Consider the following 14,339-nt stretch of genomic DNA (forward strand, 5'->3'; position numbering starts at 1 on the left):
GCTTTAGGTTCAATACGCTTTGCAAACCAAAAACCGAAACAAATCTTTCACAGTACTGAAGTCTTCTACAAGGATATCATGCTAAACTAGGGATGCACATTTTCCACAAATTCCAAACTCGATCATTGGTACGTTAACGAGCAATCAATCGAGTAATTGTAATTAAAAATATAAATAATTTTTCCTCAATAAAACCTTACAGCAGCAACTTATTGTATATTTCTCACAGCATTGCATAGCATAGCCTACGCTATGAAACACATAAAAACGTAGAGGCATAACTTTTAGACATGTCAACATTTGCCCAGAATACCCGCCACGGCCGCAGGGGCTCACCTCCCGCACGCAGGTTGTTTACTTTTTCTGCTGCAGTGCGTCACAGCCGTTGCAGCTCTTAAACGCTGATGCCGAGTTGCTCAACTCCAGTCCAGGTGAGACTAGGATCCGAATGAACATTGTTCAAGTGATTGTTGTTGCGTCGCAACTCTTCCTCTTCCTCGCTGATGGTGGGTTGCTCCAGGTTTGAGGAAGAGGAGCCAGCGAATTTATCCGAATGAACACTGTTCAAGTAGAGCATCTTATGACTTGTCTGAAAAGGTCTATAGTGATGTAGCCGAGTGTCTGTGTCCGCCTATTACTTACACTTTGTTAATAAAACAATAAACGAGAATCAGGCTGTAACGTTATAACACGTTTCCACATTTATTCTCAGACAGCTAGCGTCTAGCGTTAGCACACTAGTCAACACCGGCTCTGTCAACAACATAAGTCCCCCACTTCCTGTTCTACGGCAACTCTGAGGGGACATCCACAGAGCCTTGCATACACACTGAACAGTCTGTTACAGTGATATCATTGCGCCTTCTGGAGGATCATTGAAAAATTATTTGAAAACACCGTTCTACTGACAGAATGCATGTTGCTTTTTGTTTTGTTTTGATCGAGTAATTCTTCACATGCCCGAGTAAATCAGAATCAGAATCAGAATCACTTTTATTGCCACAGTATGCAAGTTACATACGAGGAATTTGTCTTAGTGTCTGTATGCAGCGTAGCGGTTACATCAATATACAGGGATAAGAAGTAGGAAGATAACTAACTGCAATCGCAAGGTTGCAAGTGCAATCAAATCGAATCAAATCGAGTCAATATATACAATATGTACATGAGTGGTGAAGTGTTCTGTGGATGATAAATATGAATTTACGTTGGATTTACATGAGATTTACAGACTGAGTTAAATATACATTAAATAGGCAGTGGATTTACATGATTACAGTCAGTTAGATAAGAGTTTACATTGAATGTACATGAAATTTACAGGCTAAGTTAAATAGGCATTAATGTGCAGGGAATTTACATCAATTTACCAGTCCCAGTTAGACAGGCATTAAATTACGGTAGATACAGTATGAGTTCCAGTTTTATGGGGGGGGGAGTTCAGTTGAGTTTAGGAGGAGGTAGTGAGTTTGTGTGTGGGGGGGGGGGGTTGTTGGTGAGGCCCTTGGCGGAAGTGGTTTCCGGGCCTTGTTGGTGAGGCTGATGGCGGTTGGGAAGAAGCTGGTCTTGTGGCGGGTGGTTCTGGTCTTGGCAGACCTCAGTCTCTTGCCGTGGGGGAGTGTCTTAAAGAGTTTGTGGCCAGGGTGGGAGGGGTCAGCCATGATTTTGCGAGACCGCTTCAGTGTCCTGGCTGCGTGCAGGTCCTGGAGGGATGGCAGGTTGCATCCGATTATCCTCTCAGCGCAGCGGATGATGCGCTGAAGTCTGTTGATGTCTTTTTGAGTGGCAGCAGCATCCTTAACGAGCGAGTAATCGAGCTTCGATTAATTGTGTGCATCCCTATGCTGAACTAAAACTGAAACAAAAAAGGTGTAAAAATTGTTTACTGAAATAAAACTTTAAACTAGACTGTGAAAATAATCAAATAAATGAGTAAAATAAATAAAAAATAAATCAAGGAAATCAAGGAAATTTATCTGGAATTTCTACTTTTTTGCTCTATCAAAAACGTACCGAATGTGACACCACTGTGTCGTATTGAGCCAAACTGTGGATTTTGTAAACCGTTAGGCCCTTAGGAGGTTTTCACAGATCCTAGATATTTTGTGACATTAGAAAGCATTTATGTGCATTGCTCCCTGTGTGTGTGCGTATGTGTGTGTGTGTGCACCCGTGTGTGTGTGTGTGTGTGTGTGTGTGTGTGTGTGTCTGTGAGAGAGAGAGAGAGAGAGAGAGAGAGAGAGAGAGAGCGAAGAGAAGCTAAACTTGGCCCTGTGGGGATCTGTGTTGCTTGGATATGAACCACAGAGTGCTACTCCTACAATACATGCTAGCTGGGAGAGACTCCGAATCATTATTATGACCGCAGGACGGTCTATTGTGTGTGTGTGTGTGTGTGTGTGTGTGTGTGTGTGTGTGTGTGTGTGTGTGTGTGTGTGTGACTTGAGTGAATGAGTGACTGACAGAGCGAAGCAGCAAGAGGGAGACTCTGAAAGATAGAAATGGTAGAAAAGAGGGAGTGAGAGGTGTAGAATGCACGGGAGCTCCGCTGTGAGAGAAAGGGACGCTGTGGACTGTGGACGAGTGGAAGGCTGACAGGGACTGACAGATCCAGACAGAGAAGGCAGAGTGAGCGAGGGCAGCTTTAAGAGAAAGTCAACACTGAAGCGGAAAACTTGTGCGTCAGCCTTGACTTGGAGCCTTGCCGGTGGCAGCTACTCCCATATTACTCCAACGTCAGCTTGAGGAGGGCTCGCAGGGGAGTCCCCAGCAAAATTGTGTGATTTCTCTAGGATTTCAAAGTTAGCCCAAGGAGAGAATGCCGTGCATATACTTGGTAATAGCTTTCACTCTCTCCTGTTATCTCCCCATCTACATTATATTATACTTGCGCTGTTCGCCTCAGCTGCATCCAGTCACATTTTCGAGGAGCTGCACGCCAGCTGCGCTTACAGGCTTCGCCAGCCGCGGCGCACCGCTCAGCTCATTCGGCGAAGGCTTTGACGCTCAAGCATGTAAAGGCTATTCACCTTATTCACCACGGCCACTTTTTCTCTCTTCCGTGTTACATGCAATTGTATTTGTTCTTCCGGTTCAGCGCTAGTTGGCGGTCAATTTCAAAACAAAACGTCACTATGATAATGAATGAAGTTTGGCAACATTCAGAATTAAACTACACTGCGGCCAACTTCAGTTACATGTTCATAGTGTTACTGCTGCGAGGAGCCGATGGCTGTACCCGGTCGGCATTTAACGTTAGTTACAAAAGCACGTCGACAGTGTTTCCTCACTGCCAGTAGCCTACAGTAGGGTTTGACAGATAGCTAGTCCGACCGGTGTCAGCCCAGCCAGCGCTCCCAGTCCTCGCTGCTCGTTAAATATTTCCAAATAGGCGTTATTCTGATAAACTGGTCACATATAATTACGTTCTCACCCAAAAAATATTAAAACAGTTTTTATTTTTTTTGCTAGAAAACAGCTTTTTGGCAAGTCTAAAAATTACTACGGTAGGCGTAATCTAACCTGACGCTGCCAGATGGACGGTATAGCTCCACATACATTTCACTAAACCAGTCGATCTGGGAATGCAGTAACCAGACCCGCTGACGGAGGCAGGCACTTTTTCCAAGCTACTTGGCAGGTGATTGGATGACCCATCTGTCTATCACCGCTGGTGGGTGTTAACTTCAACCAATCAGATCGCCGAAGGTGCCTGTGCCTGATCTCCGTGGTATTCATTGATTGAGTCCTCACGGTCGTAAAGTCACCTTCGAAGCATTTAGTTAGATTATAACGAACTAGTTGTGTGGCTTAGCCTTCCCAAATGTTGAGGGTTGTTTTCTAGAATTTAATACATAGAATTGGGAACGTTACATTCAATTTCATTCAGACTGCCTGTCACTTCCGCGGCGGCAGCCATGTTGACGAGTGAAAAGAACTACAAAGACCATGTACCCACTACTTGCCCAGACGAGCCTGAGCCCGCCTAAGGCTGCCGCTGATTCGTCGGGCCAGCATGGTTCGACCAATCATCTTAACTGCCTGTGCATGACAAGATGGATTACGTCGAGAGAATCTCTTTTGATCTCGCGAGGTTATCCATCTTGCAAGCAAGGTTAGGCATAATCTACTTCCGTGTCTAAAACCGGAAAGACGATTACAAAATGGCGTCATGCAGAAGCGTCCTTGTATGGGCAAAGAATAAGGTGAATAAGGAGTTAAAGTTTGGACAAGTCTGTCCCTTCTGCTAGCTGACACCTCCCTCCATCCCGATCCTCTCGCACCTCCTTGGCGCGCGTGTGTGTGCGTGTGTGCGTGTGTGTGGAGAGCTAGAAAGAGTGTTTGGAGAGGAATAAGATTGTGTGATATATAATGATTGGCTCTCAGTTTGTGTGTGTGTGTGTGTGTGTGTGTGTGTGTGTGTGTGTGTGTGTGTGTGTGTGTGTGTATGTGTGTATGTTCAACCATGCTTGTTTCTTTATTGCTATGTGAATGCCCTGCAGTTCATCAAGCCATCTGTGGATCATGGAGGCCTTCTGCTCACTGCATCTAGATACACTTTCTACCACATGATTCTGGGTTGTGTGTGCGTGTGTTTGCATGTAATAATAAGCCTACATGGCTGTGTGTGTGTGCAATGCCTTGACGAAGGAGCATGTGTTTATGCTGGTTATGAGGATTCTCCCTTGGAGAATATATGGCGGTGTGGTGTCAGAGAGCCCTCGCGGCTCACACTATCACTGATGGTGTTTGTCTGTAATGAGGCTCATTTAATGGCACAGTGGGACGATGAGAGGCTTCAGAACAGACAGTTATACCCACTGTGATCATCCCTGCCACCAGAGCATGTCTTCAAAAGCCCCATATCACCCCTGCCACCAGAGCATGTCTTCAAAAGCCCCATATCACCCCTGCCACCAGAGCATGTCTTCAAAAGCCCCATATCACCCCTGCCACCAGAGCAGGTCTTCAAAAGCCCCATATCACCCCTGCCACCAGAGCATGTCTTCAAAAGCCCCATATCATCCCTGCCACCAGAGCATGTCTTCAAAAGCCCCATATCATCCCTGCCACCAGAGCATGTCTTCAAAAGCCCCATATCACCCCTGCCACCAGAGCATGTCTTCAAAAGCCCCATATCATCCCTGCCACCAGAGCATGTCTTCAAAAGCCCCATATCACCCCTGCCACCAGAGCATGACTTCAAAAGCCCCATATCATCCCTGCCACCAGAGCATGTCTGCAAAAGCCCCATATCGCCCCTGCCACCAGAGCATGTCTACAAAAGCCACATATCGCCCCTGCCACCAGAGCATGACTTCAAAAGCCCCATATCACCCCTGCCACCAGAGCATGACTTCAAAAGCCCCATATCACCCCTGCCACCAGAGCATGACTTCAAAAGCCCCATATCACCCCTGCCACCAGAGCATGTCTTCAAAAGCCCCATAACACTTGATCTGCTTTCCTCAATGCGCTTCAGCCGCTGTAAGCAGCCTGGTCGACAGAATTAAATGTCTGCATATTTTGTACGTTTCTGCAATCCAGAGATACGTAGAAGATCAACATCCGAAATTCTGACACACTCACTTCTTTCAAAAACCAACTCAAAACCCACCTGTTCAATAAAGCCTACACTATCTGACTTCCACCTCCACCATCCTCCTTTCACACTGTAACCTCTTTATCTGTATCTGTTCTGTTTCTGTGTATGTTTGTTAAATTGTTCATTTGTTTTCATGTAAAGCGTCTTTGAGTGTCTAGAAAAGCGCTATATAAGTCTGATCTATTATTATTATTATTATTATTATTATCCCACATCTGAAGCAAAAATATGTTGAATATCATGTTACTTTCTAGATATGTGTGTGTGTATATCAACGTTATACACGTGAGTCTGCTATAGACCCTTCTCATGGGGGCCATTTTGTTTGTCGAAAAGGCAGGGTAAACACAGGTGCAAGCAAAACACTAATTTCCAACTAAGTTTCCAACTTCCATGATTGGAATTTGGAAGCCCTCATTAGTGTTTTGCTTGCACGTGTGTTTATTCTGCCTTTTCGACACAAAATGGCCCCAGTGAAAAGGGTCTATTGAAGTAGCGCGGTGGCAGGGTGTCGTGGCCAGGGTGGATGGAGGGAATAAACACTTGCCTTTCACACCGGAGGGCCGTGTTCGATCCCCCCGTAAGTCACATTTAAATGTTTTGTTATTTAATCGTAACCTTAACCAAATTGTTTTACTTGCCTAAACGTAACCAAAACAAATGTAATTTGCGTTTAACGTTGGGAAGGCAGTGAGGGTTTTCAAATTAACCTCCATTTTGTTTCAGATTTACCTTGACATTGTAGGTTTGCAGAAACGTGAAATGCTACGTTTTAGAAACGTAAAAGTCTGATGCTTTGTTTCAACTTTATGTACAGATTGTACATATCTGTGGATTGCAGAAACAAACGTACAATGCCGACATTTTCTTCTGGAGATTGGGTAGCTGTGAGACACACTGGTGACCAATTCCTTTGCCTTTACATTTTGCTCTCGATAATAAAAATAGGCAACAAATTTATTTCATTAACTTCATTGCAACTTATTTTAATGAGCTTACAGAAAATCTTTGGATTTGACTTGACTTGGCTTGTGCAATCCTTGTGCAATAAAATCTTAATTCCAAATCAATTCCAAAGTGCACACAGTCTATAATTTGGTGTGCTTTGGAATTTTGTTGTTTTGCTGAGGCTTGTTTTAGCATCAGGAAATGGAGAAAAAACTGACCTGGACTAGTGTACTGTACTAGAAATTGAGTGCACTTTGTGCATTCCTTTCTAGTTTTCCTTTCTGGCATGTGCTTTGCGCATGCACATTTCAGCGATTGTGCGCTGCGCGGACTGCAGTCCAATTAAATTACCGGTAGTAAGATGTAACGGGTTCAAAATATTTTATGTGTTTCCTGATTCCTATGACCCCACACACTAATCAGGGTCTTAGGCCCGAGACACACATTGATCTTTCATTGTTTAAATATTCAAAAGCTGGATGAATTTGGTTGAAAATTTATTTTTTGTACTTTTTGGATTCCCTGTCAGCAGAAAGAAAACTCAAAATGTGTTGTTGTTGTGATGGTTTCTCATTACAATGAACCCAAGTGTGATATTACTTTATGAGACATTTATGAGAGGTCGAAAGGAAACGAGAGGCTTTCCAGTTCCTATGGAAACGGTTTGTGGTTCGCAGATTTGGGTTGTATTCAGAGCAATGTTTTTTGAACAAAGTTCAGTGGTTCACAGACTTAAAAGTGTTTGCTGTTAGTTATAATAAAAAAAGACAGTTGGGAGTTGTTCAGTGATTCTGCCTCATAGCTTGATCCAGATAAAATGCGAATGATCACTTTTCAACACATTTTACTTTTGAAAAGCAGTGATCAAGAGAGGAGCTCTGCTTGCTGGTTGCTGGGAAACAGCTGACTCTCCCACACCATAGCTGGAATTTAAAGCATTTCATCTGTACTGTACTGCACATTATTATTATGGAGAAGATACAGATGAACAATGAAACGTCAAAGCATCCATCTCTAACAAGCTACTGTCCTTTCTGAAGATATCAGAATAACAACAATTGTAAAGATGGTTTCCCTCAGGAATGATACATGGCACACACCTCTTGGTGCAATCAGTAATAAGATGCATCATTGCTCCAAATTTCATCACATTGGTAGCATTTCAGTTTGAAATTTTGACCTTTAATTGTAGCGCCTCCATCAGGCCAATCCAATCAGTGTAATGTGCCTGGTGGACACAGTACCAAAACGCAGCATCCCGGGTATCAGAAATGCAGTGGTGTGATTTATTCTATTAGCACCAGTTAAACTCTTGGCTACAGCTTTCTGTACAAATCAAGTTTTATTGGAGAATCTTTTGATTTATGCATAAATGAAGGGAGTGGCAGTAGACCCTTTTCATGGGGGCCATTTTGTGTCGAAAAGGCAGGGTAAACACAGGTGCAAGCAAAACACTAATGAGGGTGTCCAACTTCCATGATTGGCTTTCACATGGGTCTTTTAAGCCATGTGAAAGCAAATAGCTACTGCTCTTACTTCGACTGTGGCACATCTTTCACAATAAATGTCCCATTCAGAAACAGTGACCTCTGAGTCCATTCTTGCAATTAAAAATCCTCTTTAGACAATTTAATGAAGTTCAGAATTGGAAGGGACGTTTCCCCTATGGCCTTGCTCAGTAGTATTACAGTAAGGGACATTTATTTCCCCTATGGCCTTGCTCAGTAGTATTACGGTAAGGGACATTTGTTTCACCTATGGCCTTGCTCAGTAGTATTACGGTAAGGGACATTTGTTTTCCCTATGGCCTTGCTCAGTAGTATTACGGTAAGGGACATTTGTTTCACCTATGGCCTTGCTCAGTAGTATTACGGTAAGGGACATTTGTTTCACCTATGGCCTTGCTCAGTAGTATTACGGTAAGGGACATTTATTTCCCCTATGGCCTTGCTCAGTAGTATTACGGTAAGGGACATTTGTTTTCCCTATGGCCTTGCTCAGTAGTATTACGGTAAGGGACATTTGTTTCACCTATGGCCTTGCTCAGTAGTATTACGGTAAGGGACATTTGTTTTCCCTATGGCCTTGCTCAGTAGTATTACGGTAAGGGACATTTGTTTTCCCTATGGCCTTGCTCAGTAGTATTACGGTAAGGGACATTTGTTTTCCCTATGGCCTTGCTCAGTAGTATTACGGTAAGGGACATTTGTTTCACCTATGGCCTTGCTCAGTAGTATTACGGTAAGGGACATTTGTTTCACCTATGGCCTTGCTCAGTAGTATTACGGTAAGGGACATTTGTTTTCCCTATGGCCTTGCTCAGTAGTATTACGGTAAGGGACATTTGTTTTCCCTATGGCCTTGCTCAGTAGTATTACGGTAAGGGACATTTGTTTTCCCTATGGCCTTGCTCAGTAGTATTACGGTAAGGGACATTTGTTTCACCTATGGCCTTGCTCAGTAGTATTACGGTAAGGGACATTTATTTCCCCTATGGCCTTGCTCAGTAGTATTACGGTAAGGGACATTTGTTTCACCTATGGCCTTGCTCAGTAGTATTACGGTAAGGGACATTTGTTTCACCTATGGCCTTGCTCAGTAGTATTACGGTAAGGGACATTTGTTTTCCCTATGGCCTTGCTCAGTAGTATTACGGTAAGGGACATTTGTTTTCCCTATGGCCTTGCTCAGTAGTATTACGGTAAGGGACATTTGTTTTCCCTATGGCCTTGCTCAGTAGTATTACGGTAAGGGACATTTGTTTCACCTATGGCCTTGCTCAGTAGTATTACGGTAAGGGACATTTGTTTCACCTATGGCCTTGCTCAGTAGTATTACGGTAAGGGACATTTGTTTTCCCTATGGCCTTGCTCAGTAGTATTACGGTAAGGGACATTTGTTTTCCCTATGGCCTTGCTCAGTAGTATTACGGTAAGGGACATTTGTTTTCCCTATGGCCTTGCTCAGTAGTATTACGGTAAGGGACATTTGTTTTCCCTATGGCCTTGCTCAGTAGTATTACGGTAAGGGACATTTGTTTCACCTATGGCCTTGCTCAGTAGTATTACTGGTAAAGCTGCGTTCACACCGACCTATTAAAGTTTTTCGCTGGCATCGAGTTTACATACAAAGTCAATGCAAACGAGCGATTGAGCGTATATTCGCCCGGGAGAAAAATCGCTGGGCGTCCGAGCGACAGAGACAGAGCGATAGGGAGAAAATTTGCTCGTCGCCAGAGATGAAATATCCCAACTCGAGCGAAATTATGCTGGCATCGGTCGCTCGCTGTTCAACGCTGATTGGCTGCCGTGTGAGAGTGAGTCAAGGATCACACTGGCTTGGAACAAACCGCTGGTTTATTGTGTGGCAACAAACCGCATTGACAGCTGATTGACAGGCTGAGAGCTGACATGAAGTGAAGTCTGTACTACCGGTATACAGCTCGCGTTAGGAGCACGCTGATAGGCTTAGCTTGTAAACAACTACGGTGGCTCGTAGTGGACAAATATTGTGACATTGCGTAACGTTATAGCCCCCAGATGTCCGTCAATTCCAAAGGGTTGAATCGAGCGACAGAGAGAAAAATAAATATCTCGGTGTGAACTCAGCTTTAGGGACGCGTGTGCTATGGCCTTGCTCAGTCGTATTACGGTAAGTAGCAATAATAAAGACCTGGCAGAAATCAAGAGGCAGTTAAAGGTTCTTGAGTGAGTGGGAGCACTTGGCTTGTTACATTTCCCTAATCTCATCTCTGCCATTAAAGCTGCACAAGGCAACTTTGCACATTCCAAACGTCTGAACTTCAATAAGCAGAAATCACAAATTCCAGCAGGCAGTGAGTCCAGCCTTCCAAGCTTGCTCACTGCTGTTTACTGTTTGGAGGAATCATTTCCTGAGTGTCTACACCCGATACCAGAATGTGGGCAAATCTTGTGAATCTACAGCTTCTCATTTTGGGGTGATGAATCTTGTCTATTGCAGTCCCACTTTATGACGGATAAGACAGGGGTATTTTTACTTAGAAATCTTGCCTAGTGCCGCTTTAAATGTAATTTAATAATTAAGTAAATAATTTAAAATTTAATTTAAATATTCAACCAAGCAATGAACCATCCAAATCGTTTCATTAGACATTTCGTCAACCACAAAACACCTTGTTGTTAGTGCTGCCTGTAGCATGGTCCCTAAAGTGACTTGCCTCTTGTGATCTTACCTGCAGTGGGGACAGTTCATCCAAGACGGCTTACAGTGCACCAAATCCTCAATTTGTCCTTTGACTTCCTCTACTAAAATGTCACGGTCACAGGAGACTTGCATTGGCTTTTCTCTGGCAGACTGACAGTAATTGTAATGTAACTTTATTCGCAGCCCTTTTATGAGCACATTACTGTAATCATAGTAGTACACAATCAACGGGGGGGGGGGGTGGATAATACCACCCACAGCCTATTTGTAAATCATTAGCTGTAATGTGCCTCACACCAATTAAAGAGAAATAAAGTGGCAAAGAGAAGAGGCATGGAGATGAGAGGAGAGAACCATCTGGAGAAAGGGGCAGCCGGTCAGAGACAGATGCCTGCAGAGATCGTAACACAGAAAGCCTTTTCTTTCATTTGGATTTGGAAGTTGATCTGAGTCTGAAAGTCGGGCACAACCATAGGGCACAACACAGTAGTAATTAGTCTGTCTTTGTAACCATCATGCCACGCTTTATAACCTGACACTAGATGGTTTGTTTCACAGAACCACCTGGGAACTCGATCTTGGAAACCGGTTAAAAAGGGAACTGGCACTTAAAGTCGAAGTGAACCGGAACGGAATGCACTAGCGCGAGCATCGGAGACTGGAACAAAATCTTGTCTGAGATGACAGGGTTGAGAGGCGGACTATATTGGGGTGTCGATGATTTGATTTTAATTCTGGGGACTAGCTTTGCCATTGGCCAATCCTGGCATGTTCCACCCCCAAATCGAGTGGGATTCAGCATGTTGTCGTGCTATGTGAGTGGGATGCGCCGAGTACCAGGCAGCCAGCTGCCTCTGTGCGGAACGAGCGGACAATCCAATGCATGGGTGCTGCCCGCCCGCCTGGAATCTCCGAGGGGCGACCGCTGACAACCAGGCTTTCAGTCGCGCATCATTATCGCTATTGCGGTCAGCCAGTTACATTTCTTTGCATTCTTAGACATTACCATTTTTTCTTTTTTGTTCATGTTACATACAATTGGCCAAGTTAGTAGTTAGTTTATGGGATTGGAATTCTGCCAGATGACAGGCACTAGTCGCCATTTTCTCCTTCATTTGGAGAGAGAAAAGAGAGAGAGAGAGAGAAAGAGAAAATTATCCTGAAATTAAGATTTAATTGACAGCTGCCATGTCGTGATATGATTGGTTGAAATGGGGTAGAAATTTGATAGTACTAGGTGACGTCAGCAAACTGTAGATTACTGTTATGAATGAAATCTTGAAAAATGAACTTTTGATGTGAGAAAGTGTGAAAAACTAAATAAATTAGATTTTGTGATTTTTTTTTGCATACATTATTAAATATGTGCATTTTTTGGTTCAGCTGATTGGTCAAACCAATAGATGGGAGCGTGGCAAGATGGATTTGTCGCTTGATCGTGGTCTCGTTCTCACATGAATCCAACTGCGTCGTAACGTTACACGCTTCACACTTTCACTTCACATTCTGCTGGCAAGTCAGCAGGGCCGCGTCTCAACAAACCCCAGGCTGGTCACTTCATATTCTGCTGGCAAGTCAGCAGGGCCGCCCGTGTCTGAACAAACCCCAGGCTGGGGTACACATCTTAATCTGCTTACCACACATTTAAGTGGCATATAGTACAAATGAGCTGGCTGTTTGATTGTGTGTGTGTGTGTGTGTGTGTGTGTGTGTGTGTGTGTGTGTGTGTGTGTGTGTGTGTGTGTGTGTGTGTGTGTGTGTGTGTGTGTGTGTGTGTGTGTGTTTGTGTGTGTGTGTATGTGTGTGTGTGTGTGTGTGAAATCCCTGGCAACAGTAGCTTGGAAACAGTAAGTGTCATGCAGAGTGTGTTTAAGCAATAAACGCAGTGGGAGGTGTCATAGTGGTAGAGCATGCTGAGGAGCCAAAGCATCTTTTGGGAGGGAGAGTACTTGTGTGAGAGAGAGAGAGAGAGAGAGAGAGAGAGAGAGAGAGAGAGAGAGAGAGAGAGAGAGAGAGAGAGAGAGAGAGAGAGAGAGAGAGAGAGAGAGAGAGAGAGAGAGAGAGAGAGAGAGAGAGAGAGAGAGAGAGAGAGAGAGAGACAGAGACAGAGACAGACGGAGCTATTCACCTTATGTAGTCACGCCCATTTGACCCGGTTGTGTGGTCGTGTGACGACCAAAGTAGTAGGCTATGTTCTTTGTTTTACCCCCTGCACTGTCCGCTACAAAACAACTCTCTTCTTCTGACGTTCTTTTATATTTGGCGCCGTGACCGCCGGAAGTGTTAACACAACCCGGAAGAATTTGGCCCACCCCCGCGTCTGAACATAAGGTGAATAGGCGTGGGAATAATGAGTCAGCAAGGTGATTTTGAAATGTATGTGTGTCAGATGTAGTATAGTTAATAGAGGTGTTACAATTTATTTATCTCTCTCTCTCTCTCAGACACACACACACACACACACACACACACACACACACACACACATTGTGTGCATTGCCACTACCCTTCCATTGTTCAAGGTTCAACTATTTTGAGATCCTCTCCATAGAGAGCATTCAGAGAGGTGATGTGGATGGTGAACTTTGCAGGCTGGAGAATAGGATGGGCAAAATGAACTTTGAGGGCTATGAAAGGAAGAGGGAGGGAAGAGGAGGGCTGGAGGACAGGTTTTGATAAGGTCGCAGGGCAAACTTTGTTGCCTCTGTAATGATTCCTCAGCTCACCTTGCTGATGTATCAGCATCACTTTGGCCACAATATGCAAGATTACATATGACGAATATGTCTTAGTGTCTCTCATATCAATGTTCAGAGATTAAAAAGAAAATCACCAAAATTGCAAGTGCAGTTCAATATATACACAGTTTGTGTGCGCGCGTGCGTATGTGCATGTGTGTGTGAGAGGGAGAAGAACACAGAAAGGTGTTAGGGCTGGGCAATTAACCGAAAATGTATTGAAAGTGACATTTAGGACGTCTGCCCCAGTGATTCCAAAATATGGTGGACCTGTGGTGGCTCTTTCTTTTTTTTACATTATGAACATTCCGTCAACAAAACACAATTGACAAGAAGAACGATAGCGCAGGAGCTGTGTGCAATCATCAGTCCACTTTTCTTTTTTAACATTAGTTGCCATGGTGCTCTTGAGGCGCTGTGTGCATATCACTGCGCCAGGCGGCCATGTTTGAAAAGAAGTTCCGCCAATGTATTTACTTTTTTAAATGACAGTATCTCATAATTTTAGATTATAATTTCATAGCGTGGTGAGTACACGAGTCACAACATGTACATGAGTGTTTTGGCGCTGTTGGAATGTGTATTTTTGGTGACTGAACGGGGGTATGCTGCTGTACCATTGTCTACCATTGTAGTGCTAAGCTCACTAGCAGGCGGGTGCATCGCACTTTATACTGCACACACAGAGAAGAGAAGGGCATCTATCTTCTCGTCTTACTATCGGGAATATGGCAAATAAGCAAATCCGAGAGCTTGGTTGTCAGGGGTCCCACTTCGGAGATTCCAGGCCGACGTGCTGCACTCTCCGCTCGGCAACACGAAGGCAGCTGGCTGCCTGCGGCTCGCTGAGCTCCACTCAGCCA

The 14,339-nt window shown here is 44.2% G+C and overlaps 1 protein-coding gene across 3 annotated transcripts in view; it reads left to right on the forward strand.

Moving 5' to 3' along the window:
* trpm3 (transient receptor potential cation channel, subfamily M, member 3) overlaps nucleotides 1–14,339 on the forward strand; it is a gene marked incomplete at both ends in the record, with an annotated part of 249,023 nt that overhangs the window by 6,905 nt on the left and 227,779 nt on the right. The gene's annotated exons all lie outside the window — the stretch shown is intronic.

The sequence above is a fragment of the Poromitra crassiceps genome, assembly GCF_964638095.1.
Source record: "Poromitra crassiceps genome assembly, chromosome: 10".
In the NCBI taxonomy this organism is placed as follows: domain Eukaryota; kingdom Metazoa; phylum Chordata; class Actinopteri; order Beryciformes; family Melamphaidae; genus Poromitra; species Poromitra crassiceps.